General features: G+C 37.9%; 1 non-coding gene across 1 annotated transcript; it reads right to left on the reverse strand.

The window, feature by feature from the left end:
• Window positions 1-14,511: 14,511 nt before the first annotated feature.
• Window positions 14,512-14,585, reverse strand: Trnam-cau (transfer RNA methionine (anticodon CAU)). The gene has a single exon. It is a non-coding gene; the product is annotated as a tRNA-Met (tRNA).
• Between the last annotated feature and the right edge of the window lie 12,537 nt (window positions 14,586-27,122).

Consider the following 27,122-nt stretch of genomic DNA (forward strand, 5'->3'; position numbering starts at 1 on the left):
ATCATCATGTATATTTTCCCCCAAAGTGCTTTCCCATATCATCCAACCATAGCCAGATGTGACAACCAGATACCCTAGCATCATGATTCCTTAACTGTCCCCACCTTCCACTCTAGGCTTGGAAGGCAAGACGAGAGTGTGACAAGGTGTCATTCAGCCCCAGCAAAGGCAGCAAATACCCTCCCACTCTCCTTTATTAGAAACACTCGATTTAGCAATCCTCCTCCCTTCTGCTGTGCTCACTGCTCCCCCTCCCCACCTCGTATGCCATATGCTTTTAATCATGCCCCCACGGTTTCTCTTCCTGCTATGTCCTGGACAAATTAAACTTGAAAAACAGAAATCTGAGAACTTGGAGCAAATATGGAAACTCGTGACCATGGTGGTAATCAGCAAACAGGCTGAATCCTCCAGCCTATAGGTAAGGAGATGGCTTTGGCCCTCAACAAAACTAAATCCATAGCCCACTGACTGCCAGTAAAAGAAGGGGGTTCATTGCACTCCTTTTGAATTAAAGATTTCCTTGAGGGACCTCTGGAAGTCCATTCTGGAAGATCCACCCAACATCTACTTCAAAAATTGGGAGTTTTCCTTTTCACTGCCCACCCCCCAGAAGCTCCAACTATATTTTAGGAGGTTTGTGAAATTTCTGACACTGATTCCAAAATATTGAGTGATATAATCACACATATCTTTCTAGGGGAATCACACTGTAATTTTGGCAGATTTTTACAAATGTACCACTTCAAAAACAAAAATCTAGTCCGAATCACTCATCTTGAAGGTTGTAAATATAATGGCTAAGGTCTTTAAATCTGTCAGAGAGATGTGCTTCAATTCCTTTCTTTATCACTTCTAAAATGTGAGGTCCTAGGCAAATTACCTCTAAATATCTATTTCCATAGGCATTTGTGACAAAAAAATAAAAACAAATATCAAATATGTATTTGTATATATACAATGGTTCATAACATTGTATAATATATTAGATGGTTTAAAAATATAAAGTGACTTCAAAGTATCCGTCACTCCATAAATGTTAGATTTTTATCATCATCATCATCATCATCAACAGATGGAGAGCTTAAAAGCCAATAGTAAATGATATTTTTAGGTAATTAAAGAATCACCATCAAACTAGGTCTTCTTATTTCTGATAAATTTCACTACTTGGAACAGATTCCTAAGTTTACTCTATTTATTGGGATCCCAGGCCCAAGAAGGGGAAAACGTCTTAATACTAGACTTAGCATGAACGTGGCCAATATCATATATAACAGGGTTTGCTTCTGTTAAAGATGAATTCACCTGAAACACCAACTAGTGAAATTCACAGCCTCATAGACTCACAAAGATTCATGGGACCCCAGGAATCATTGATCCCAACCACTTCATTTCAGAGATGGGAAATGGAGGTTTAGATTGGCGAGGCAACTAAGAAACAACTGCAGTCAGTAGGGAAATAAGACAGAAGGCCAATTTATAGTGCTCCAAGTGTTCAACCAGTGTTGCCACAGCAATGTCTTAAACTACAACTGAGAGTCAGAAGAACTGTTTTTGGATTTCAGCTGCAATACACACACAATAAATGTTTATTCTCAGAATATTTAGCAAGCACCAATTAGGTATAAGGCTTTGGAAGCATCAGAGAATTCAGCAGTACCTAAACAGATCAAATCTGTGATCTTTTGTTATGTTTTAGATATAAGGTGTCCCCCAAAATCTCATGTGTGATTTTCAGAGATAAAATGATCAGATTATGAGAGTCATAACCTATTCAGTGGATTAATCCACTTATATGGATTGATTGGACAGTAACTGTAGACCAGTAAGCTGTGTCTGGAGAAGGTAGGTCACTGGGGGCATGTTTGCTTTCGAGGTTTATATCTTGTCCATGGCAAGCAGAACTCTCTCTCAGCTTCCTAGTTGCCACATCCTGAGATTCTTTCCTCCTCCAGTCCTCCCAACATGATGTTCTGCCTGACCTTGAGATATGGAATTGGCTGACCCTGGACTGAGCCTCTGAAAGGGTGAGCCAAAATAAACTTACTCTCCTCTACATTGTTCTTGTTAGGTGAATTGGTCACAGCAATGCAAAAGCTGACTAAAACAACCTTCTAGAATTTATATTCTAGAAAAGTAGACATACACAAAATGGCACACCACAAATTGATGATTATAATTGTGCTATAATAGCTTTGTGGGCCTAAGTACAATTGCCTGGCACACAGGAATGGGGGATATTACATGAACAAATGTACATGGGCACATAGCCCTGTTCCACACTCATGAGCTGTTACACTGTGTACCAGCTTCCCCATTTCCTACATTGTTTGCCAGTTATCACTTCGTGTGTAAAATACTTTAAGTCAGGAAATTTCATCCCTCAAGAGTTGGGTTCTGACTCCTGTTTCGTGGAGGTCACCAGGATTGTCAATTTTTTTTTTAATGGACACTCCTGAAACACTTTCATGTTTTAGAGCTCTTTAGTGATCTTCTCCAAGTTGTACTCATTTTCTTCCCCAGTTCTGAGAAAGCCTGTCATCTTTTGACAAGTGAAATCATAAATGACTTAAAATGAAATCACTTTTTTTTTTTTTTTTTTTTTTTTTAAACACAGAAGGATGTTTCTTTTTCTTCACTGCTTAAAGAGGTGGAGCATAGAGCAATGTTCCAGGAGGGTCTTTTCTTCCATGCTGACCTAAAGGCCAGGACTCTGTGAAGTTAAATTATAACCACACTGCACCTGTAGCAGCCAAGCTGAAGCACACTGCCCACAGTTCCATCCCCTTTAACCATCTCTCAGCATCTTCATTCTTCACTCTGCTCCACACTGGCACTACCTATTCCTCCAATGCTTCTTTTGTGAAATTTCCTGCCCTGTACAAGCCCCTGAGTTATCTCCCTGTTTTTTTGAAGGATCAGGTTGAACTTCTGCTGACTTTCTAATCCCAGATCTTCTTTGCACTCACTGTGTGGCCTTGGGCTAGCTAGCTCCTAATTGCCCTAAGCCTATTTTCTAAGTTTATAAAAGGGGCAAATACCTACCTCACAGGATGATTTTAGGATTAAATTAAATGCCATGAAACAGCTTCCAAGGTCATATTCAGTAAGGTGTTCAAAAACATTTTTTTCCTCTTTCTTTTCTCTAGTGGGGCTCCTAGCAAATGATATGGGTCTTCTGAAGGTGTTCTGTAGAGCCCTAGTTTTTGGCAGAGGGGCTTCAGGGTTATGTGACAAACAAAATGAAAAGCTGACCACAAGACTCTGATCCTGTGGCCTTCCTGCAACTACAGCAAATCCTTTTACATCTTCTCTATGTAGTGAGATTCTGCAAAATATTTTGTTTTAAAATATAATTTTAGATCTAAAATAAGTTGCAACATGGGAAACTTAGCCAAGTACAAAGTTAGAAGGAAGAGTCCACAAAGGACCTCCTTCACCTCTGACACCAACTATAAGTTCAGAGGGTTGTCAAAACCATCCTCAGGAACAATTCACTAGGACTCAGAACACTCTGAAAGAGGTTACATTCACAGTTACAGTTTGTTTCAGCTCAAGGATAGAGATTAAAATCAGCGGATGTAATAAGTGTATAGGGCAGAGTTCAGGAGGGTTCAGATGTGTAGCCTGAAGTTGTGGGGCCAGGACAGTATCATTCTCCCAGCATCAGTATGGGACAGTCCATACAGTACTGTCCAACAGAGCAGCCTTACTTGAGGCTCAGTAGACAGAGTTTATATTAAGGCTCAGTCTGTAGCTTTGATGGTGGTAAACCAATACTGTGTTGTGTGGTCCAAAACCTGTAACCTAAATCCATGACAAACTGGTGTGCCTATCCCTCACCCTAAATTACACTGTTAGACTATTCAGCGTGACTGACAGCCCTCAGGCAGACATTCCTACTAGGACTGACATTCCAAATACCTAGAGATTACCTCCCAAAAGCCAAAATCAAACGTTAGATCTATTTTTGAACAGGGATAAATTCTTTGCTATATAGAAAGCTACTGTCAGAGTCACAGTATACACTTGAAGTCTGCCAAGATCTTCTCTACCTTCTTCCCATTCATTCCCTACCTGGAACTCATCTCTCCTCTCTGTTTATCCTGAGTTCAGGTCTATCTCAAGCTTTATACCTCCAATCACAATCTTGGTTGACCACAATGGCCCACATTGATTCATTTTTCTTATTTCCAGTGGTACATTTTATCTACGTGGTTGCTAGTACTTCAGGTTAATGAACATTTATTATGTGTACAGGTTCTAGAGGGAAAAAAAGTGAAATGACTAACACATTAATCCCTGATTTAAAGGAGTTTAACATCTAGTAGAGCAGGAAGGTTATTTTCATTCATTTACTTAATTAATGTTTATAAAATATCTGTCCTGTCCAAGGACCCCAACTAGTTGTCAGAATATATAATTAATGCAGAATTAAAGGCAGATAAAATATAAGATTCCCTGAAAAGTGATATGAATAAAGAAGTCAGATTCCAGTGAGTCTTGGTATCACCTTAAGGAGCTAAGCCTTTACTCTAGAGTTCAGTGTTTCCTGAATATTGAAAAACTTACCCTATTACCTTAAAATGTTGTTTTAGAGTTAACAGTCATATATTTATTCTGATGAATCTTGTAAAAATATTATGTGATCAGTATATTATAACCTATGATTTCAGATATTATTGCTTCAAAACAAATTATAAAAGTGGTTTGTTTTAGATTATTTAACGACTACTATGGCCATATCATCCCTGGGTATTCAGTTATGATGACAATCATGTAATCAGGAATAGAATGGCTGAAGCTTAGAAATCATTGCTATAGTAAAGGGAATGCCATGCTCAGGGGTGGTTTAAGGAAAGTCTCCAAGAAACTAACATGGAAAATGGATTAGGCTGTGTTGAGTCAGAAGCAAGGGAGACCAGTAAAGATGCTATTGGAACAGTCCTGATGAGAAATGATTCTGAATGAGGGCTAAGTTGTGTGGTTGAAGAGGAAAGGGTAGATGGCTAGCCGTGTTTAGGACTTGGAGGATGATATGGAAGTAGCCATTGAGAAAAAGGGAAATCTAAGGCAACTCCCAGGTTTATAACTTGTGTGATCCAAAAGGTTATGAGCGCATTCAAGACAGGAAACAGAGAAAGAAAGGAAAAACGGTTTGAAGGGAAAGAAGTTGGGGTTAGAAGTACCAGGAGGGCTTGCTTTACTTAATTGTATGTTATTTTCTCAGAGCTTCATGTGTATAAATCTTATCTCTTCAGTGAAAATTTAATCAAAAAATCAATGATAGCCCTTTTTTGGGGGAGGGGGTACTAGGGATTGAATTCAGGGGCACTTGACCACTGAGCCACTTTCCCAACCTTATTTTGTATTCTATTTAGAGACAGGGTCTCACTGAGTTGCTTAGCACCTCATTGATGAGGTTGGCTTTGAACTCTCAGTCCTCCTGCCTCAGCCTCCCAAGCTGTTGGGATTACAGGCATGTGCCACCGCGCCTGGCCAATGATAGCCCTTTTATAGTGATATCCTTTTGTCATCAAAACCGGAAGTAATATCCATTTTTTATATGTGCCACCACGTGTTTAGTGGATGGGCATCATCTTCATCAAAAGGCTTGGAGTCTCAATCCCAATGAGCTGCTTGACTTAAAATAAGTTGCTTAGCTTTTCTGAGCCTGTTTCTGATCTCCAAAGTGGGGTGACATGACAGCACCTGTCACACATATGGTAAAGAGCAATACAACTTTGGGTGGGGGCTAGGGGGTAGTTTTATGTTCAATGAGAATTTCCTCTTGAATTGATTTGAGTCACTTATCACAATATCAGTGGTGAGAAACTGTCTGCGAGACCATGTGAAATAATGAAATGCACACTAGTCCTCTCCTGACCTAACTTTCAAAGAGCAAAGCTACCTGGTGACTGTATCCAGACATCAGAAGGAAACAGCTGTTTTCCTACTTAACCCCATGTTTTCTTCATTCTCCAGGAAAACAAGGTTCCACATCTCAAATTCCCTTCCATGGTCAAGAAGGCTTTCTCCCCTCCTCTCTTACCTGTAACCCCAGTCATCTGAGGCTACTCTTAAGCTTGGCTGTGATTTGCCTTATACATTTTAATGCTTGACTGATGACTAATTCTCTAATATACAAAAAGGTCAGACTTTCTGTGTACAAAATGATACCCACCTGGATGTACAACAGAAAGAATGTGTTTCTAACATGGAAAAAAATGTCAATAAAAGGCTTCCCAGAGCCCCTGTAAAAAAAGGAAAAGATCAGACTCCCTAGACAGAAGAACAAGAAGGTTTCCATTTGCTTACCTCCCTCAGAAAGTCAAACACCTCAGTGAACATCTTCCCCTTGACCCTGTGGATCCATGGTCCACCCTTCTGCATCTGACCTTGATAGCTCTCTAACCCTCTGCCTTCCTTTTTGATTTAGCCAACGGGCACCAGAGCAGAAGACTGAATGGAAGATGGGGATTAGTAATGTCAAGGTTTTTGTTCTTCTCTCTCCTTCTTTGGAAGGTCAAAGTGACTGAATAGTCCAACCAGAAATCCCCATTCCTCTCACGTGTGCCTTTCTAAAGCATCGTTCTCTGCCAGTCTTCATTATACACTCTCTCCCTTTTCTCTTTAGGTCTAGGGGTGGTAGTGATGCCCTCCATGGCCGGCTGTAGAGTAGAGAAGCATTTCCTGAGGCAAGGTCCTCATTCTTCATCTTGGCTGTACCCTCATTTACTTATCTGCTTCAAATATAATAACTCTGCAGGTGATTTCCGAAGCTTTACACCTAGCCAAGAATCAACTCTCCTTCTTAACATATCCTCTGTTTCTTTATCATTTCACAGTAAACACTTCTGAGTATTAATTTCCTTCTACTGAAGCTAATCAGAAGTAGATATGTTAGTGTTTATTTACTAGGACATGCTTATTTCTAAAAGTCATGGTTCTGGAGAAATCAAACACAACTTTTCTTCTAATATAAATTTAAAGTCAGTGATTTCATGATAGATTTCTTTTCTATTTAATTTGTCAGGGTCTAATTTACAGATGACTTTTCCTGCCTTTTTCCTTAATTAAAATTTGATAAAAGAAGGCAAACCAGTCCTTGATTGGAGAAATGATCAAAGAAACAACCATAAACAAGTAAACAATTGGAATGCAGATCTCTGTTCTGCTATTTCCTAGATATATGATCTCAGGAGGAGTTCCTTAATTTTTTCCAACCGCAAATTAGTTCCACGGTATGTGGGGATACAAATAATTCCAATACATTTAATGAAAGTTAAATAAGATAAATGGAAGATCCATTCTGTAAATTTAGAGTTACATCAGTGTTCATCAGGAGTGGGTGATGATTTTGTGTTGTTTCTTTGTCACAAACTCATGTGAGACCTTGAGCAAGTCACTCAACTTCAGTGATCATAACATTGTCCATCCTTAAAGCAAGGAGATGAGTGCTGCTGGTGATGTTCTGGGGTTGTTTCCAACTCTGTCATTCTATCAGTCTGTGATTCTACTGGTTTGTTTGTGGGTCGTGACAGTTTCTTGCGGAGTCCTGGAAAATGCTATGGAAATTGAGCCCATAGAGTTTGGCAGGAAACAGGAAGCTGACTTTAGTGCTGATGTGATGATGGTTCTGTTGGTTTTGGAAGACATGCTCTGTCTCAGCATCCTCTGAATTGTTTCCTCTCCAAGTGAGCACAAAGATGAAGGGTATACAGGAAAGCCAACCCAGAGCTGACACCTAAGAAGCACTGTGCAGAGGACTGCACCCAGAGAGTGAGCTCTGAGCCCCTGGAAGGCTGCCTCTGCCTTCCCTAAAGGCTCTAGCTGACTGCTGCACAGCCTACCCTGGAAAGCCCTATGGGGGAACAAGTGGTAATGACTCTTAAATGTATTTATGGTAGGAGAAAAATGTGTATGAGAACACTGAGCAGAAAACTTCTGACCAGAGAGAGTGTTGCTGATAGGAAATAACTTCTAGGGAAAACGTGTCATTTTTCTCAAAAGGAAAGATAAAAACATTCAGGGAAATATAAGACGTGAGAAGTAGGGAAGGTATTTAGTGATCAGTTGTTTCAACTCTGTCTTCTATAAAGGTGGAAACCAAGATAAGTGGACAGGGGGCAATAAGAGAATTGAGTTGTTCCATACCCATACTGCTTTTCATCGCTGAGCGGACCTCTCTCACAGGCACACCCATGCACATGTATATGCACATGTATATGTATGTGTATGTGTACATATAGAACAGATACATAGTGTGTATAACTGGCATAGGAATGGCTAAGACGTGGAGATATGTAAATAAATTTCATGATACCAACCCATAAAGTAAATATAACTTACTCCCCATTTTTTTTTTTTTAAGAAGCAGAGATTAAGCTAGGTTGAGTGACGTTCTCAAGGTCACAAATCTAATTAGTGGAAGAGCTTGAGCCTTTTGTCCTTGACAATCAGAATCAGAGGAAAGGAAAACTTTTTTCTTTCTTTTTTTTTTTTTTTTTTCCTCCAGCTTAGAACATCCGGCCCAGGGATGAGTAAGCAGACACTAAGGTACTTTTTTAACTTCCTAAAGATATAACAACTTGGATGCTTCTAAGTATCAGCCAGTTATTTCTTTATAGTCTTGCTTTCTATCCTGGCCACTGGCAAAGTGGCATTATTATCCTATGAGTCATCATGCTAATAAATATATCTAATTTGGAGATAACCCCTTCTTCACTTCCCAGCATGGTTAACCCTTTCCTTCCTCTCCAACCTTTCCCACTCCCAGCAACATTCCCTGGTGTCTAAAAACAAAATGACACTGAAGCCAGTGGCATGAAATGAAGAGGACAGTAATATCCTAAAATATTGCAAAACCATAACTCTGGAAAGCTTAGAGAGTCAGTGCCTTTGGTAGCAGAAAAGATGTAGGAAGGAATATATTCAGGTACATTCTAGAGTTTGCAAAGAGGCTGCGTTCTGAAAACTATGGGTGGTGGTCAAGGAGTGAGATGGAGGAGGAGCATTTAGGTAGCAAGTTCACATTCTTCAGTTCTTTCAAGCTACCGAAGCAATTTGTACCTTGGTTTGTGATTGCATGTATCTCTCAGCACTTTGACTTTTTCTTTTCATATCTGTTTCTTAAAGGGGAAAGACTATCGATTAAAGAGAAAATACCCAGGACACAGGCCAGAGCTTGGCACAGAAAACATTTTCACAGGTATTTGCTTGTTGAAAGAGTAACTTCAGGAGTAGGAGGAATTCAGTGAAGTGTTTTCTACGGCATTGCTTCCTATAGGAAGCATTTTCTCACTTTGAAAGATTCAGATGGGAAAAACTGTCACCCACTCTGGCCCCAGGCATGAACATTTGGACCAGGCATCTGGCAAGAGCTCCCTTCCAGGCATCTTGAGTCAGGTAAACCTGTGTGATCCAATCAGGACTTTAACCCAAACCCAAACCCAATTCTTCCAGCATAACCAGGAAAGTTGTTCTTTCTTTTTCTTACTCTATGTGCTCTAAAAACCAAGTAATTTATAACTGTCATGGGGCCTTTTTCGCGAGAGAGAGAGAGAGAGAGAGGGAGAGAGAGAGAGAGAAATAAGAGTATTATATGAGGATGTAAGAATAATTCCATATAAAAAAGCTAACAGAATTGAGAGAGTGAGTGAGTCTTCATATATCCTGTTAAAAACCTGAATCCAGTCATACATTAGTGACTACCTTTTTGTCTTTTCTAGTTACAAGAGTCCATAAATTCTCCTGTAATTTGAGTTGGGGATCTCTCACTAGCAATCAAAAGAGATCTGGCCAGATAATTAATCAAGTGACTCCTAACACACTTGGATTTTGCCATCCCATTTGGAGGTAAATGGGAAGAATGACCTACTGGTTCATGAAATTCAGTATAAAGATACAAACCAAAGGTTGGGTGATACATGTTTTTTCTTAGAAAAACTGTATTTAAGTAAAATTTTTAAGAAAGTAAGAACTTCCTAGGCCTGAGGAGAGTCTTAGCAGAAGTAATGAAAGATTTTCTTGCCAAATTTTTAGTGGTGGAACTTATATATGTAACCTTTCACCTGCTTTTCTAGTTGTGGGACAGTCCATACATACTAGAAAGATAACCGGGAGTGAACTCAGAAGAACAGCTCTTTTTTTTTTTTTTTTTTTTTTTCCAGTTGGTTCTTTTTAGTTATACATGACAGTAGATTCCATTTTGATATAATTCTACAAGCATGGAATATATCTTAATTAGGACCCTATTCTAATGAATGTACATGATGGTGAGATTCACTGTGGTGCATTCATACATGTACATGGGAAAATTAAGTCAGATTCATTCCACTGTCTTAAACCTTTTCACATCCCCCTCACTGCCCTTCATTCTACTTTGTCTAATCTGTGGTATGTATACACAATGGGGTATTTACTTGTGTATGATCTATCAAAATAAATAACTGCATTCTATGGTCATGTACAACTAGTTAGAACAAATAAAAATTAAATTAAATAAAGAAGTATGACTTTATGACATTTGCCGGTAAATGGATGGACCTGTAGGCTATCATAAGTGAAATAAGCCAATCTCGAAAAACCAAAGGTCAAATGTTTTCTCTGATATGTGGAAATTAACCCACAAGAAGGGGAGAGAGGGAAAGAATAAAAGATCATCTCTTCATCACCTACTATACTATATCTCACTGCAACCCTGAATAAAGCTACATTCGTCTAAAAAGATGAATAAAGAATGTCTCATATCCTTTATTGCTAACGAGGGGATAATAATATTTGCTTCATGGGTGGTTATAAGAGTTAAATAAAATTACATATGAATATTGAAACCTGACTGAATGGGTGAAGAAAAGTCTATTTTGTGTATCTCTCTGCCCTTGTAATACTTACTTATGAATGAGGGAGAAAGACTAAGGGAAAAAAAAATGATATATCTCAGGAATTGTAAGTGCTATGAAAAAAAAAAGGTAGGGTAAAAAGAAGTGCCACTTTAAGTAGAGTGGTCATGGAGGGTACCACTGAGGAAGTGGCCAAAGCTAGGGTCTGTGTGAAGTAGTCTGATAAGACCTGAAGCCATCTGGGAGAACCATTCCAAGAGAGAAACTAGACACTTCAATGTCTGAGGGTCAGCAGAGAAGTCACAGAGGTACAGCAGAGTAAACAAGGAAGGGAGTGGTGGGAGATAACACATGTATCTGATTTTAATATGACTACTTATTTATTTTTCTGTTTACCACGTTCAACTCTAAGCTACTAGAAAGCAGGGATGGCATCTTCTGCATCAACATTTCTTTTTCTCAATTTTTTATTTGTTCTGATTAGTTGCTCATGACAGTAGAATGAATTTATACATTTTGATAAATCATACATAAATGGAGTGTAATTTCTCATTTTTCTGATTGTACATATTATAGGATCACATCAGTCTTGCAGTCATATATGTACATGAGGCAATAATGTTGGTTTCACTCTACTATCCTTCCTACCCCTATATTCATTCCCCTCCCTTCACTCCCCTCTACCTAATATAAAGTAACTCTATTCTTCCCTAGCACCCCTCTGCCTTATTGCAAATTAGTGTCCACATATCAGAGAAAACATTCTGTCTTTGGTTTTTGGGGTTTGGTTTATTTTGTTTAGCATGATATTCTCTAACTCCATCCATTTACCAACAAATGCCCTAATGTCATTTTTATTTAAAGCTGAGTATTATTCCATCATATATGTATGTGTGTATGTGTGTGTTTGTGTGTATGTATATATATCTCACATTTTCTTTATCCATTCATCTATTGAAGGGCATCTAGGTTGGTTTCATAGTTTACCTATTGTGAGTTGAGCTACTATAAATATTGATATGGCTGCATCACTGTAGTATGCTGATCTTAAGTCCTTTGGGTATAGGCTGAGGAGTTTGATAACTAAATCAAATGGGGTTCCATTTCAAGTTTTCTGAGAACTCTCCATGCTACTTTGCATAATGGTTGCACCATTAATAAAAACAGCAAATATTATTGCCACCTTTACATTCCCGCCAGCAATGTAAGAATGTACCTTTTTTCCTACATCCTCGCCAACATTTATTGTTGCCTGTATTCTCAATAATTACCATTCTGATTGGAGTGAGATGAAATCTTAGAGTAGTTTTGATTTACATTTCTCTAATTACTAGAGATGATGAACATTTTTTCATATACTTGTTGATCAATTGTATATCTTCTGTGAAGTGTCTGTTCAGTTCTTTTGTCCATTTATTGATTGGGATATATGTTTATTTGGTGTTGAGTTTTTTGAGCTTTTTATATATCCTAGAGATCAATGCTTTATCTGAGGTGCTTGTGGTAAAGATTTTCTCCCAATCTGTAGACTCTCTTCACATTATTGATTGTTTTCTTTGCTGAGAAGAAGCTTTTTAGTTTGAATACATCCCATTTATTGATTCTTGATTTTACTTCTTATGCTTTAGGGGTCTTGTTAAGGAAGTCGGAGCCTAGGCTGGCATGGTGAAGATTTGGGCCTACTTTTTCTTCTAGTAGTCATAGGGTCTCTGTTCTAGTGCCTAAGTCTTTGATCCACTTTGAGTTGAGTTTCATGCAGGGTGAGAGATAAAGGTCTAGTTTCATTTTGTTACATGTGGCTTTCTATTTGTCCCAGAATCATTTGTTGAATAGGCTATCTTTTCTCCAGTGAATTCTTCTGGTGCCTTTGTCTAGTGTGAGATAACTATTTTTATGTAGGTTTGTCTCTGAGTCTTCTATTCTGTACCATTGGTCTACATGTCTCTTTTGGTGCCAATACCATTCTGTTTTTATTTCTATAGCTCTGTAACATAGTTTAAGTTCTGGTATTTTGATACCTCCTGCTTCACTCTTCTTGATAAAGATTGCTGTGGTTATTCTGGGTCTCTTATTTTTCCAAATGAATCTCATGGTTGCTTTTTCTAGTTCTATGAAGAATGCCATTGGGATTTTAATAGGAATTGCATTAAGTTTGTATAATGCTCTTGTATGGCCATTTTGACAATATTAATTCTGCCTATCCAGGAGCATTGGAGGTCTTTCCATCTTCTAAGGTAGTCTTCAATTTCTTTCTTTAGTGTTCTGTAGTTTTAATCATAGGGGTCTTTAATCTCTTTTGTTAGGCATCAACATTTCTGATGCCTGGCATAATACTAACAAAGAGAGGATGCTAAAACACTTGATAAGTATTTATATTGAATTGTGCATGCATAATTAGATTATTGGGATCTAAATAAGTGACTGTCAGATTTACATCTGAATAATATATTTGGGTTAGTATAGATGTGACATACTTAAACACTTAGAAACACTAGGAGAACAACAGGGCATGAATAATAACAAGTTCCATTTTTAGTTGTTTTGGGGCTTTGGTGCTCTTTAGTCAAAGAGATCACCTATATGAATGGCAATGAGATATTACAGAAATGTTACTGTACATATTTTTGTATATGTCTTTGATTGATTTAATGTTAAGTGTGCACAGAATGTTATTGTATGACTTCTTGGTTTATCAATCTGAAAAACGAAATAAGACATTATGATAAATGGTAAGGAAATTAGTGAAGAAAATCTAGTCTTGAAAAACAAAATAGTGTATACACAAGTGACTAGACTGGCACTTAAATGAACAAATTCTCACTTGTCTATTTCATTTAATCTAGATATCAAAGATATATTTCTAGGCAGGCTTGGGAATAGAGAATCTTGCTTATTTCTATACATTTTTGAAGTTTTCAAACAAAATTAACCATATTGTGGGACAACAGGAGGTTTTTGGAATAGAAAATTACTTTAAAAAATATAGCACTATGAGTTTTTAAACATATTAACAATATCTACAAAACAAGAGCATATAGGAGATATATAAGAGCTCAATAAACTATAACCATGTAACAGAAGATGAAACATTTTTCAATAGTGCATGCATAATTCAATAGTTTCCAATTGTGTTTTAACTTTTTGTGTTATTTTTGCCAATGGTTCAGTGACAGAGTACAGAAACAAGAAAATAAATGGAAATGAATAAAATGATGAAAGTATCAGTAAAATACACACACACACAAGCATACAAACACACATTTATGTATAAAAATTGAAAGTATGAAGATATAACAAATACAGAAATAGTGACTACAAAGTAGAAAATAGAAATATAATGGACAAGAAAAACTGCTTAAGTTGTCATTGAAGCAAAGTTTCTAGATATCTAAAAAAAGGTATGTTACTGATTAAAAAAGGATAATGTACTTCAGATAAATTTTACATACAATGATAAATACTGAGATAAATTCCTGTAAAATTTTTCAACTACAAGAATAATTAAGTCTTCCCTTGAACATCAAAAAAGATTTATTTAAAAGGGGAAATATTATGGACTGTTCTCACATTTCTCCATAGACATATTTTAAAATAAAATATAAAAATGATGAACAATCTTCAAGAAACATTTTTATTCCCAGTGAAATTCTTTTTTTTTTTTTTTTTGTGGTGCTGGGGATTGAACCCAGGGCCTTGTGCTTATGAGGCAAGCACTCTACCAACTGAGCTATATCCCCAGCCCCCCAGTGAAATTCTTTTTCAAATAAAAAAGACAAGAAAACAAAAATGTATATTTTGAAAATGTGAGAATTATATTTCACAAGTGCTTACAAATAATAGTAAAAGATAAATTTAAATCAAGCAAAATAAAACAACAGTAAAAAGAAGTGTATTTATTGTTAGGACTATGAAAAATGTAGAACTTGTAACAATGAACAGAACATACATATTAAAAAATCAACTTATAAAAATTAAGAAAATTAGATATAGTGGGAGGTAATGTGCAAGTATTTATTTCCTCATATTATGTAACTAGATAGAAAAATGTTTTTAGAGCTCAAACTTGTTAACTGAAATGGGTAAGACTTTAGCATATTTATAGATTTAAACAAAAAGAAATATATTTATTTGGGTTTGTGTCCATGTCCTCTATTCTGTACCATTGATCTACCTGTCTATTTTGGCACCAATACCATGCTGTTTTTCTTACTATTGCTTTGTAGTAGAGTTGAAGATCTGGTATTGCGATACCCCCTGCTTCACTCCTTCTGCCAAGGATTGCTTTAGCTATTCTGGGTTTCTTATTCTTCCAGATGAATTTCATAATTGCTTGCTCTATTTCTGTAAGGTCCATCATTGGGATTTTAATTGGAATCACATTGAATCTGTATAGCACTTTTGGTAGTATGGCCATTTTGTCAATATTAATTCTTCCTATCCAAGAACATGGGAGATCTTTCCATCTTCTAAGGTTTTCTTTAATTTCTTTCTTTAGTGTTCTGTAGTTCTCATTGTAGAGGTCTTTCACCTCTTTTTGTGAGATTGATTCCCAAGTATTTTTTTTTTCGATGCTATTGTGTATGGGGTAGTTCTCCTAATTTCTCTTTCTGAAGATTCATCACTTATATATAAAAATGCATTGGATTTATGAGCATTGATCTTGTAACCTGCTACTTTACTGAATTCACTTATGAGATCTAAAAGTTTTCTGGTGGAGTTTCCGGGTTCCTCTATGTATATAATCATATCATCAGCAAATAGGGATAGTTTGAGTTCTTTTCCTATTCGTATCCCTTTAATTTCTTTGGTTTGCCTAATTGCTCTGGCTAGAGTTTCAAGGACAATATTAAATAGAAGTGGTTCAAGAGGGCATTTCTCGTATTAGACAAAGGAGCCAAAAATATGCAATGGAGAAAAGATAGCCTCTTCAACAAATATGCTGGGAAAACTGGAAATCCATATGCAACAGAATGAAATTAAACCCCTGTCTCTCACCCTACACAAAACTCAACTCAAAATGGATCAAGGACCTTGGAATCAGACCAGAGACCCTTCAGCTTATAGAAGAAAAAGTAGGTCCAAATCTTCAACATGTCGGTCTAGGATCAGACTTCCTTAACACGACTCCCATAGCACAAGAAATAAAAGCAAGAATCAACAACTGGGATAGATTCAAACTAAAAAGCTTTCTCTCAGCAAAGGAAACTATCAGTAATGTGAAGAGAGAGCCTACAGAGTGGGAGAAAATCTTTGCCACTCATACTTCAGATAGAGCGCTAATTTCCAGAATCTATAAAGAACTCAAAAAACTCTACACCAAGAATACAAATAATCCAATCAACAAATGGGCTAAGGAAATGAACAGACACTTCACAGAAGAAGAGCTACAAGCAATCAACAGCTATATGAAAAAGTGTCCAATATCTCTAGTAATAAGAGAAATGCAAATCAAAACTACCCTAAGATTCCATCTCACCCCAATTAGAATGGCGATTATCAAGAACTCAAGCAATAATAGGTGTTGGCGAGGATGTGGGGAAAAAGGTACACTCACACATTGCTGGTGGGGTTGCAAATTAGTGCAGCCACTCTGGAAAGCAGTATGGAGATTCCTCAGAAAGCTTGGAATGGAACCACCATTTGACCCAGCTATCCTATTCCTTGGCCTATACCCAAAGGACTTAAAATCAGCATACTACAGAGATACAGCCACATCAATGTTCATAGCTGCTCAATTCACAATAGCCAGATTGTGGAACCAACCTAGATGCCCTTCAATTGATGAATGGATAAAGAAACTGCGGTATATATATACAATGGAATATTACTCCACCATAAAGAATGATAAAATTATGGCATTTGCAGGCAAATGGATGAAATTGGAGAATATCATGCTAAGTGAGATAAGCCAATCTCAAAAAACCAAAGGAAGAATGATCTCACTGATAGGGGATGATGACACATAATGGGGGGTGGGAGGGGTTAGTGTTAGGGTAAGGTTAGGGAGGTTGGCAAGAATTGAGGAAGGAAGGACTGTATAGAAGGAAAAGAGGGGTGGGAGGGATGGAGGGAAGGGAAAAAATAACAGAATGAATCAAACAACATTACCCTACGTAAATTTATGATTACACTAATGGTATGCCTTTACTCCATGTACAAACAGAGAAACAACAAGTATCCCATTTGTTTACAATTTAAAAAAAAAGAAATATAATATCACAAACAAAACTGTCTAGTGTAAATAACAGGACTGGTGAGAAAAAATGGACATATATTGTCACTGGTCATGATAAGGATTCAATAAATCTCTAGAGGGTTTGTTTATCCAAAATTATGATTAAAAAGTTAACCAGTAGAGTAAAATAAAATCTGTATAAATCAACAGAAAAAAAAAAAAAAAAGAACAAACCAGAGACTACATACTGTTTAGGGATTTTTTTGGGGGGATACCAGGGATTGAACACAGGGGCACTTAACCACTAAGGGACATCCCCAGTCCTTTGTTTTGTTTTGTTTTGTTTTTATTGTATTTTACTTAGAGACAGGGTCTCACCAAGTTGCTTAGCAACTTGCTTTTGCTCAGGCTGTTTTGAAGTTGCAACCCTCCTGTCTCAGCCTCCTAAGCTGCTGGGATTATAGGCATGCACCAACATGCCCAGCTATTTTGTCATTTTTTAGTGTTCTTTTAGTCCCATCAATTTGTTTTTCTGTGAACCTAAAGTTGTCTAACATTGCTATTACTCCTGCTTATTGGGTTTATTTGGTTGGTTTTTCCCATCATTAATTTTCAACCCCTGTTAATCACCTTGTCATGTTTTTTGTATATTACACATAGTTGGAATTTGATTTACAATTTAATATTCAAATTATTTTTTCTTTTAATAGGTGATTTCACTCAGTTTATCGCTATGATATACATGTTTTATGTTGCTTCTGTTCCTATATTTTATAAATACTTTTTACTTTTTAAAAATTTTCCCTACATATGCTGGACTTGGTGGCTCATGCCTGTAATCCCAGCGGCCTGGGAGGCTGAGGCAGGAGGATCATGAGTTCAAAGCCAGTCTCAGCAATTCAGTGAGGCCCTAAACAACTTGGCAAGACCCTAAGCAACTCAGCGAGATCCTGTCTCTGAATAAAATACAAAAGCAGTAGGGCTGGGGATGTGGCTCAGTGGTTGAATGCCCCTGAGTTCAATTCCCAGTACCCAAAAAGAAAAAAAGGATGACAAATTTTTCATTCCAAATCGAATAGGTAATAATTTTAAATTCTTCTGAACTAAATTATAAAGTATCCAGATTAGACATATAAGGAAATACAGAAATATATTCAATGCAGGTGATTTTAATGACTAATTTAAGTTTGCATTAAATTAGATTAAGTTAAAAATAAGACTATGTAAGACTGAAAAACACCATCATTATAAAGTGGATACAGCTGACATACACCCCACTGTATACCCTAAAATAGAAAATACATCTTTTTTCAAGTATTGAAAACTTATCAAAGATAACCATATACTAGGTCACTAGGAAGGTTCTTAGAATTCCAAAATGTAGAAAAAGGTAAGATAATATTTGCTAATCAAAATGAACAAAATAAAATAAATAGCAGAAAAGCAAGGGTGTAGGCTGGAAGGGATGGGAGGAAAAGGAGAGAAGGATGGATGGAGAAAGGAAGGAAAAAGTAAGTAGCAACAATCTGTGCCCCAGAAATTCTAAACTTTTCTCTTAAATCTTTGAGTCAAAGAAGAAGTCAAAAATGAATCTGAAAAACATTTTGAAAATAACCATAACTGGTACGCTACATTTTTAATTGATGGAATAAAGCTAAAGCAATGCTCAAAAATCATGATCTTAAAAATGTACATTAGTGAATAGGAAAGAAAGAAAAAAATGAACCACTGGGAAATCATGATTAATAGATTAAAAGAGTAAAGACATATAATTATTTCCATAGATGTGGCAAAGGCAGTTCATTAAATTTAATACCCACTCTTGACAATACCTCTTAATAAACTAGAAATACAACTCAGAGTCAGAATCTTAATTAATGGGGAAACAATAGGGACATTGCTATAAAGTAAAAGCTAGATCCAAATGTTTCCATCATTATTAGTATTTCACATTTTGTGCAGAAATTATCCAATGCATTTAAGAAAAGAAGCAAAAGAGAGATGTAGCATTTAGAAGATGGAGGTAAAAGCATGTTTAACCATACACACAAAAATGATTTTGAAGAAAATCCAGAGCACAGATGCACAACTACCACAACTTAAAAAGAATTTACTATGGTAGCTATAAATGATATTCATATACAGAAAACTGGCCTTAATTTATGTCCAAAAAAGCCATTAGATGAAAATATCTCTACTTACAAATGTAACAAAATTCATAACTTACAATGAAATTCCAAGGAAACACATGTAAGATCAACATGAATAAAACTTAAAAACACTAATCATAGAGTCAGAAGTAGTAACAAACAAATGGAAATATTTTGTCATTTTCCTATACAGAAAATCTAACATCACATACTTTAGTTTTCCTTTAATCAGTAAATTCAGTATATATTTAACTTTAAAAAACAACAAAAGATTCTAGGATAAAGAAGAGTTTGAAAATTAATATTTTATAGGAAGCAATAAGAAGTTAGTAACTTTTTAAAACAGAAGAGTGTTAAAAAAAGAATAATCTTAGCAAGTGTTAAAATACATTATAAAGCTGCAATCATTTAAAAGCATGAGGAGTCCACTGAGAAAATTCTTTCCAACTCTTGTCTTTTAAAATAGCCTAGTTTGGGATCCAAATAGTCATTTAGAAGGATCTCTGGGACCTGGCACTGAAGAATCCCCTTCCTCTGAACAGCATGACCTTAAGAGTGACTGCTGACTTTGATGTAGTAGAGTCCACAGAGTCAATGATGATGGAGGGGTTGGGTCACCTTCTTTGAACCATTATTTACTGAGTAGTAACAAGTCCCATATCAGTTGCTAAGAGATAAGCTTTATGTCGTATATTCAGGACATCCATCCCTAAATACTAGTATTTTCTTTTTTTTATAATGTTGTAAAAGTTGATTACATATTTTTCTCAGCCTTGCTTGTAAGTGTGGCCATGAGTCACCATTAGAAGTATAATAGAGGCTTTCAGGACAAGACACTTCTCTCCCAGGTAAGGAAATGGTAGATAAGGAGAAAGGCTCTCACCACCTTGCATTCTCTTGCTTTCTGACTGTGAATGGGGTCATGACTTCTGGAACCACTGTCACAGCATGAATGATAACATTATGGAAGAAAAGCCTGAAGAAGGCAGACAAGTATGAGAATTGCCCAGGTCCTTGTTAACATGTTGAGTGACCCAACCAGGGCAGCAGCGGCTATCTCCAAACTTCTTGTGAGGTTACGGAGGGGAATATACTCCTATACAGATGAGCTTCTGTTTGTAGGGAATTCCGTTATTTTGAGTAGAATGCACTCCTAGTTGAAAAGATAAAATTTTTGGAAATTACAACTGGGCATATGTAGTTCCTATTTTCATGGAGCTTAGAGTAGTGAGAAATACTAAAATACAGTCAAGAATCTGTTACAATCTTGTTACTAACCCTTGTTTAGAACAGTTCTCTTGTTGACTGTTGTTCACGCATCATTCTGATTCACTTTTTTTGTTTTAATTTGTACAACCACCACAAGTTAGTCTAAATTATGGGCTGTGTGTGTGTGTGTGTGTGTGGTGTGTGCTTGCGCACATCACTAGTGTGATGGGGCACCAAATTCAAAGGATGGATAAGGGGTGGAATGGCTTCTATGCCACAGGAGGAAATGGCACGGATAAAACTGCTTTTTTTAGGTGATGAATGATAGTTTTCAGTTCAGTATTTATACCAGTGATTTAGTGGGTAGCTGGACGAGTTGCCACTGAGTCATGAGGAGGAAGACTGGTCTGCCTTACCTTTACACTTCATGTCCATCCATGAAAGGCTAAGTGAGCAGTTCCAGCTTCCTTCTTCTCCCTTCACACACGGCTTGAGGCTCCAACTAAGAGGCTATAGTTGTTATGATTCAGGGAATAAAGAGGATCTTCCCGCATGAGTACAAGAGTGATCACTCCCACATGTGGGCAAAGTCAACCAGAATGCTCCATTCAAACGTCTCCTCACCATCCTGTCATGTTTATTAATTATTCTTCATCAACTAGAAATCAGGGGGCCCCAGGAATGCCCGCCTGGCTACAATGGACACCACATTCGTCACTGTACAGCTGGTGTAGGCCGTGATGTATACAGATCTGATTCTAGACAGAGATAACCCTCTGTTGCAAGCATTCACAGCCGTGTGGTTTCCCAGACACTCAATGCCTAAAAGACAGGTTGACCTTTTCAGAGTTTAGCTAATCAAGATACATTTCACCTCTCCAAGAAAAAATTAAAAAAAGAAAGAAAAAGCCTTCTGCTTATGCATTCAACACAGGAAGTGCCTGCCTCACCTGCAGATACACTGCCCATCTTCAGATTTCAAGTATGAAGTGGAGCCAGCGGGACACTACCCTGTGTATATAGTTTAAGAGTTAATTAACTCACTTAATAAGATACGTAACAAATGGGTTCCTGGGTTTCAAAGACCTTTGAAAACACTAAAATACTGTATTGAAATATGAGTGATATGAATCCTAGTGCAAAAAAAAAAGTCTGGTATTAGGCCCTTATTTAACAAACTTCAAAGGTTCCTATTTCCTACAGAATTAAGTCTTGACTCCTTATCATAAAAAGAGAATAATCAAGGTCTTTGCCATGTCTCTATTAAAATGTATTCAGGTCCACTTTCCAAAAAATGGCTGATGCTGCTTATTCCCCTTCTTTGCTAAGTGATTCATCAAATTGGTGAAAACCACAATCAGAAAGTGAGGGCCACCTCATGGCCAGTTGTCAGAGGACCCCAGGAAACTGTTTCAGCTTCATCCTCTACAAATAGATGAGTGTGGGGAGAACTCAGTGTCAAGAAGCCTCTTGGCACAAGCTTCATTCCCTTCCCTCTGTCTCCAGAAAGTACTAAAGTGGTTCCTTGTCCCATCTGGCTGTTCAACCAGAAACCCAGCAGTAACGAAGGGCCAGAAGCAAGTGGGGAACTGCAGCCACAGTGCACACTGCAACCTCCACAACCGTGGGCTTCCAACTCCCTATTGCCAGCCTCAAGTCTCACTGCAGCTCCACTCCATGGGTTCTTAAATGCTCTAAGCACCGGATCAGTCAACAATCCCAAGACATGCCTCTTCTTTCCTGTGCCCTTCCCCTATCTACGTGTTTCCAGGCTTAGATTCTCAACCCTGTTTGCACATTAAACTCATCTGTCAAAATTTGAAAAAACACACATTTGAGAGAGTCTGCCCCCAGAGATTATGATTCAGTACAACTAGAGTGGGACCCAGCCACTGGGGCATTGTGTTTTAAGCTCTCCTGATTATTTTAAGGAGGAGCTAGCTACCCTTTCCTCAAATCCTACTTTTAGCTGAAAAGGAAACATTTCCTTTTACATGTAATAAATGCTGACATTTGCTGAGCATATACTCTGTGCCATGGACTGTGCCAAGTGTTATTCATGCAAACAAGCTCTTTAAAGATCTATTTTTGTGTAGTCAGAGTTGAAATTCAGACATTTGGGTATATTTCTTAGGTTTCCTACTTACCAGTTATATGACAATGGACAAGTTATGTAACTTCTCTGTGCCTCAGTTTCCTTATCTATAAAATGAGACTCTACCTGGCATAGGTTTGTTATGAAGATTAAATGAGCTAGTATTTATACAAAGCTTTGAAAAGAACCTGGCATGATGTAAGTGACGATTACAGGTATGTCGAAGAAATAAACTACATAATTCAAAATTCACAATAATCCTGATACTGGGTCTATTGTCCTGATTCTGCAGCTAGAAACATTGAAAAATTCTAACTTTAGTATCTGAGCTCTTAACCATAGTGTACCCCACACCAAATGACTGGGAGTTTCAGGCAAGGGACTGAAAGAGAGAGAGATTAAGGAAAGGAAGTAAGAATTAAGGAAGAAAGCAAAAATCAGAAAGAAGAAGCAAAAGATAAGAATTAGGAGAATGCATGATCAATTTACTGGTTCAGGTCTCAAGACAAGATACAAAGATGGGGGCATGACTGGATTTCCACGGCCAACATGTAAGAGCAGTGTGATGAACTAATCAGGACCTTTCCTTCTTCAGAAGTTCTGTGATAGTGCAGGGATTACACTTCCTAGAGGATCCTCTTGAAAACAAAGTCACCACATTCTCCCATTTCAGAGTAGGCCAGCTGGGGACTCCAGTTTCCCAATCCGCTTCCTCTCAACCCAGAGTACGAAGAGGCTGAAATGTGTTTGACAACCTTTTTCAAACAAAGGTAGGCAGAGGCTCTCATTGGAAGAGATGCTATTTACTTTTTGGGAAAGAAGTTATCTCCTATTCTTTGGAATCGTAGTCAGTTTTAACAGAATATTGGATAACTTACACAATACTATTGTATTCCTCATAGTGCTGGAGGCTGCAAGTCTGACATCAGACTGACAAGTATCATCCGTGCTTGGTTAAGGCCCTCTTCCTGGTTTACAAATAGACATCTTCTCTTTATGTCCTCACTTGGTGACCAGAGCTCACTTGGAGGACCAGAGCTCTGGTCCCTTCATCATCTTATAAGGGTATTAATCTCATTCATGAGAGCCTCCCCATCATGACTTCATTACTCTCCAAAGACCCCCCTCTCCTTATACCATCACATTTTGGATTTAGGATCTAACATATAAATGGGGGTGGGGCATCAATCCATAGTAGAAAGTCAAGACTGTGTTTTACAGGTTCTTTCCCTGAACCACTTTAGGGAAAGCAACCAGAAAGAATTTCAAATATAAATGTGAGCCAGAAGATATCCTAAAACCCCATTTCTGGTTGGAATATCCAGTTCATTTCTGGTTTTGCTCCCCCCTGTTCTTGAGTTATTGGGGTAAATAAAAGAACACAGAGAGATGATATGGTAAGTTTTCAAGAAGAACAAAAGATGGATCTCATCTTTGTCTTAGGGTCCCTGGGTAGATATTAGAATTTAGCTATGAGCTTGCTGGAGGCAACTATAATGTGGAGCAGGAAGAACCCCCATCCAAGACTGAGGTTTGAGGCTACAGGTTGGAAGTTACTAGGGACTAAATGGAGCATCCCAAGTGGTTACCAACTACAAGATTTCCTAAGATGAACTTATAGCACCTAAATAAGAGACTATATGGCTTATAAAATAAGACTCTATTAGTATTTCTATTCATATCTGATTGAACCAGGTAGGTTAATAACTTCAACTGGTTCATACAGTCACCCAGAGAGATAGTAGCAATAACAACCTCTGAGACCACTCCTAGTGCTCACATGTTTCATCCTATCCTTCAGGTTTCCCTGTCTCCAAGTCAAGAGGTAGAGGTAGAACTTGGTATTTCAGGTTATTACAACAGAGTTCTAGAGCAGCTACTTGCCAAGCATCAAACTGTGTCTGTAGCCATTGCCTAGTAATATTCTTCTCAAAGCTAACTCTGCTTTTTTCAAGTTTCTGTTCATAGCTACACATCCCCATCATCCTAAATCATAAAATATAGAAGCAGGAATTGCTTGCCTCTCAACACCATGAGCTAAAATGAGGTGAAGAACAGGTTCCCATCATGGCCATCACTGCAAATATCAGCAGCAGGTGCAGCTGGAGGAGAGCTTATCTGAAAGAGGCAATGTTACCCGTGGTTGAACTTCAGCTTTGGAATGGTTATAAGAAATTAATTTCTTCTTTGAAACATAAGGAAAACTTTAATAGTATTACATTACACCCCAAATCATGGCAGTCTTGTCAGCCATAGAGAAAGGAGGAATGGGTTCCTTGGGACACTTGATTATACCATAAGTCACACAATCCTAAAATATCTGCAGTTCATCTTCCTAGACTTCAGGAGGGTAGGAGAGAAAGACCAAAGATGAGGGTGTGAACCAATTTAATATTTCCATTTTTATCTCTTATGCTTTCTTTGGGAAGACTTTATAAACCTAAGCTACATGTGATAGGCTTAAGTGGCCTTTTCCTCCAGCCCATGTTAGTTTAGGTCAACCAAGAAGATTCCTAGATGATATTAAATGTGAAAGAGGATTATTAGGGAGGGATCAGGAGAAAGCTGAGAGAGCCCTAAGATCATGATGTAGTTCTGTACAAGGCAAAAGTAAAGAAAGGAGCATTGAGTTGAAAACAATCTCAGACTGTAGCAGAGGTGCAATAACATGTTAGCCAGGCCAGTGAGGAGTTCTTCAGCCAGAGTTGCCCACTGAGGAGTTCCATCCTAGAATGCCTAGGAGCAGCCTACAGGAACAGCAGCCTGAGAGCTGACACACGGGTAGATGAGGGGCAGCAGCTACAGCCATCATCAATTATGTTCCTCATAGTGGATGATGATTATAACTAATGTCCATAGCTACCAGAATCCCCAAGCTGATAGTCAGGACCCAAAGCTTAAAAAAAAAGACAGAAATAAACTCTGGATAACTTATAAAAAGGCATTTATAGCAAGTTATCCTGCAAGATTTATGGGAAGACTGGAGAAAAGGGCAATCACAGGTATGCCTAGAAGTGTGATCAAGATATTGCTGCTGCTACCACTGGACCCCATTTGCTGCCACTGTCACTGGAGAGTGGACTTCACCTCTGACATCACTCCTACCTTGTGTGGACACAAATGCCACTGCCACCATGGCCACTGCTGAATAACATGCTAAATGGCTGCCTCTTGTCTGCATCACCTGGTTTGTATTCAAAGTCCAGTAAGGGAGCTTCCAATTAACTAAACGTTAGTCTCATGTCCTGACCTCCAGGCAGGGTTGCCAGCATTAACAAATAAAGTCACAAAATGCACAGATAAGAATTGTAGATAATGAAATTATTTTAACGTAAGTATATCCCGTGCACTACTTTTGACCCACTTATATTGAGAAATACTTCTTATTTATCTGAAATACAAATTTAACTGGGTATTTTTAAATTTACCTGACAACCCCACCCCAGAAGAAAGAGAATAAATGTCTAGCACAGGTGGTGGGCCCTGACTTCCATCAAGATTCAGAGAGGTGAATTCTCCAAACACAGAAAAGAGATTATAATGTTGTGTTGTCAATGACAGGAACATCTACTTTTTTTGAGTCAAGTTGATATGGTATCCCTTATAGTAACCAACATTAATGTAGACCTAGTTATCCAAGTTTCATGGGGATACATTTTTAACCTGAATATTTCAAGAACAGAATAAAGCAAACAGAAAGCCATGTTTGCTCTTGATTCTCATGAAACTTGGTTTCTGCAGATATATATGTACTTTTTTTAAAAATATCAGATCTGGACTTCACCAAGGAACAATAACATGCAGGGGGCACAAATACAACTGACTAGAACTACATCTGCCAACTCCATTTGAACAATTTCACAGATAGAAAGACTGGGTGCTTTGGTCAGGGACTCTGACAGACAAGGTTTCAATGAACACCACATGCCCACAGTACTTCAGCAGCCCCAGCAGAAGAATGACCTTGAGGAACCCAACCCTGGTCTTAATACAAAAGTACTTCCACTCAATCCTGGGACCACTCTGTCTGTGCCTGTGCTTTTCAGATGCATCTGCCAGTAGGACAGGAGTCATGCCTGAAAAGGGCCAGGAAGCCTACTGAAATAGCCCAAATATGGAGAGAGATTTTTGTTCTTGAAAAACAGTCTCCCACATAACCAGAACCATGTGTCCCAAGTCTGTGTAACTTTGTTCTCAGTGGGGTATCAGATGCTGTCTGGCCTTGGAATGTGCTTTCTCCAGGCAACCAGTACCAGGCGGGGAGGAGGGATCCTCACAGATCCTCCCCCAGGGCCCACAGGCTGCAAGGTTCCCCCAGGGCAATCAAATCACTTCATCTCTGTCTTTTATACCTCACCCCCTCAACCTTTTCCAAACAGAAAAGAGGAAATTATGTTTTCATAGTGTGCCCCTTCCTAAGTGACACTTAGGCTAGGCAGTTTCCAAAAGAGACTCTTTTCAAAGTCCTCTTTTGCATGCTGGATGGGGAAAAGAAGTGCTTTATAAAATTCTCACTATTGCCTAGGGATATATCTCAGTGGTAGAGCACTTGTCTAATGTGCACGAAGCTCTGAGTTCAATCCCCAGCAAAACAAAAATAAAAGGCTCCTTGTGATTTTGCAAAAATAGTTAAGATTATTCTATTT

This window comes from Sciurus carolinensis, chromosome 11, assembly GCF_902686445.1.
Source record: "Sciurus carolinensis chromosome 11, mSciCar1.2, whole genome shotgun sequence".
NCBI classification, from domain to species: domain Eukaryota; kingdom Metazoa; phylum Chordata; class Mammalia; order Rodentia; family Sciuridae; genus Sciurus; species Sciurus carolinensis.